The sequence below is a fragment of the Talpa occidentalis genome, unplaced genomic scaffold (assembly GCF_014898055.3).
Source record: "Talpa occidentalis isolate TD23 unplaced genomic scaffold, MPIMG_talOcc4v2.1 talOcc4.2, whole genome shotgun sequence".
Taxonomy (NCBI): Eukaryota; Metazoa; Chordata; class Mammalia; order Eulipotyphla; family Talpidae; genus Talpa; species Talpa occidentalis.
The window spans coordinates 24,078,391-24,081,421 of record NW_023602073.1 but is presented as its reverse complement, the minus strand read 5'-3'; positions in this window follow the sequence as shown (position 1 = coordinate 24,081,421).

Genomic DNA, 3,031 nt, shown 5'->3' with positions numbered 1-3,031 from the left:
CAGGAGTCACTCCTTCCCTGGGGATTGAAACTGTGATTCCCAAATCCCAAACTAAAGGGAGGAGACCCTGATGGTTGGATTTCAGGGCTCAACCTGTGGGCAGGGGGTGTAGGGTAAATAAATTAATCAGACTTTTTATGCCCCTAGCCTCTGTGGCCACCACCTGAGGCCTGGATTGTGTTGATGCAGAAGGCGCGTGGGCGTGGGGCACCTGAGCCTGGGTGTGTGCGCATGTGCAAGTGTGCACACCTGAGCCTGGAGGGAGGGGATTAAAAAGGCGGCGTCACCCTGGGGGAGGGAGCGCAAGTTGCAGTCTCCCTGCTGGCCTTGAAACCTGTGAAGATAATGATGCCAAAGTCTCCAAAATTCTCTTTTAAGCTATTAGAACCTATGGTGACCCTACCAGGCCTGGGGTGGTTGCCCAGTGGGGGTGGGGTGTGTGTGTCAGAATTCAACCCAGAAGCTGCCTCCATAACCCAGGGTTGGGTCTGGCCCACAGTGGTCTCAGCCAGGCTGCGAGATGCCAGGCTTTGCCTTCAGACTGAAAATCTGATTTCCCTCATGATTAGACCTGGCTGTGGGGTGAACCTGTCAGGAAAATACTGTCTCCCATTGCCAAGTCCAGCCTGCAGTTTTGGCCAGTCTGCAGAAGGACACTGAGATTTGAGTTTAGGCAAAGCCAGCATGGGCTGTGATCGTGCACCCAGAAGCCCTTCCGCCTTGTCCCCTGCTTTCCTCCTGCCGCAAGCTGCTAAGCTCAAGAGGGCCTGGGCCTGGGGTCAGGCAGATGCGGGTTTAAATCCCAGTTCGTGCCTGCATTTGATCAATCACATCAAGCAAGTGATGAGCACTGGGGTCAGGAGAATGAGAAGCAGCCGAGGCTGTGGCCACGGGCATGGTTTCTGGCCACAATGTGCAAGGACACTGTCCCTGTGGTCCAGCAGGAGCAGGCCACAAACCCTCCTGACCTGGGGGCCTGTGGGGTCTCCTGAGGGGGTAGCCGTGAAGCTGCACTATGGAGGGAGGTCTGGGAGGGATGGGTGGAAGGGCAGGGAAGGAGTGGGGAGGGCACACTTCAGTTTCCTAGCCTCCTCCCAAAACTGCTCAGGCGGAGTGAAAACAGCGACTCTTGCTCAGTGCTGGCACATAGTAGGACCTCTCTTCTTCCCCGGTACTCTGAATGCTTGCCTTCTTATTAAAGCCTTAGTAGGTTTGTATTTGCCCCAAGAGTGATTGCTTTAGAACTTAGACGCTTTTGCAGCGAGGGAGGGCCAGGAGCCAGCAGCCGGGCACCCTGGCGGGGGAAGTGAAATTGTGTGGGGAGGCTGGAGTGCAGCCCCCAGGTAGAGAGGTGCCGCCTCCGCCTCCGTGAGACCCCCGTGCTGGATGGTTGTCTTCCCTGCCTTCCATCCACCCTTCCATCACCCTGCATGGAAAAGTCAAGTAACTGTAGGATTTCTCAGCTATAGGTCTCAACTGAGCCTTAATTATTCATATGCACTGGGTTAATTATTCAAGAGGAGGAATTGGCGTGTGCGGCCTGGGTTTGCTAGTAAACGGGGCATTGAGAACAGCGTTTGGCAGGAGAGAAGGGACCTGCTGTCTCCTTGATGATTTAAGTGGTGTGGGGAGAGAGGGGTTCGGCCAGCAAGGACAAACCCTAACTTTGGGGCTCTTCTTGCTGTGACTTGGCTAATATTTTCTGGACAGGCAGGAGTAGTGCGGTTACCCCCCAGCCCCCAGGGCAGGCCTCCCAGGGCCGGATTACATTTGATCTTAAATGGGTGGCCTCTCTGCCAAGATTTCCTGTGTTGGCAGTTTTGATGGCTTGTTGTGAAATGTGTTCATTTGTAGTCATGAAACAGACTCTGGCACAGGTTCTGTCTCAGCGTGTGTGAAATTGGAAATTGAGGGAGCCCAGGAAAAGGAGCTCCAGCCCCGGACACCTCCGCCCATGAGGCGGCTGGGATTCTCTGAGCATCCCACCGGGAAGCGGGAGGCTCCCTAAGCCCTGCTCCTGCCCGACACCACCTCGGCACTGGGACAGAACTGCTAGGCCCTAGTGTTGCAGAGCAACCCCGATATAAAACGGGTTGCCTGACTGTGGGTCCTCACTGCGTGTTTAAAGGGGGCTTGTGAAAGCTCAACTGCAGACACACACAAAAGGTTGCTAAAAGGTTTCTTTACAAGGGAAGGAGAAATGGGGAAATGAGTAACTCAGGGAGAAAAAGAGGGAGATAAGTTCATAAAAGCTTCCTGCCCGTTCCGCTGACCTGGAATCCCAATGACCCGCAGAGCTGGTGAAAAACTGAGAACACAAGCGTGGCCAAGAGAGCGACCCCTGGCCACATGGCCAGTTAAATACTCAAACAGATAACTTAGTTGCCTAACTCTGCCCTCAGGTCCTCGCAACCTTCCCTTTGGGGATCATGGGATCTGTAGTTCCCAGTGTCTTGCTGGGGTGGGGGTGGAGTCCACAAAGCCTGTATGGAGTTTGCTCAGCACATCCTTTCCCCCATAACACTAGGACCCCACTTTCCTTGCATCCCTTGAAGGGGAGGTTGCTCGCTTTCCTATTCTGAAGCCTGCACATCGCCAGCGGAGGACTGTCCCTCTCTCCCCTCGCAAGCGAGGCTGGAGCTGCCCTTCCGGAGCAGGGACTGCCCCTAGCCTCGCCTCCTGCTTCCAGGGATGTGGGCAAGCGCTTGGCGCCTTCATCTCCTTCCCTCTAGTAATGTTATTTTGCCCCACCCCCACCCCTCACCCTAGACAAATTACCTGAAACCGCACCAGCTCCAAAATGAAGGCGGACTCGCTGCCCTCAGGCTGCAACCTCTCTTCTTTTGAGTTCACTTGCTTATTGATTCTCACTGTAAAAAAGCCTATGGTGTATAGTGGCAGAATATATACAACATAAAAATTAGCATCCAGGCACTGTCAGTGCACAGCTCACAGGCATCCAGAAACCCCGAGTTAAAACACTGACTCCTCCAGGTCGCAAGGCCCAACTGACACAGGGTCCTGCTCTCAG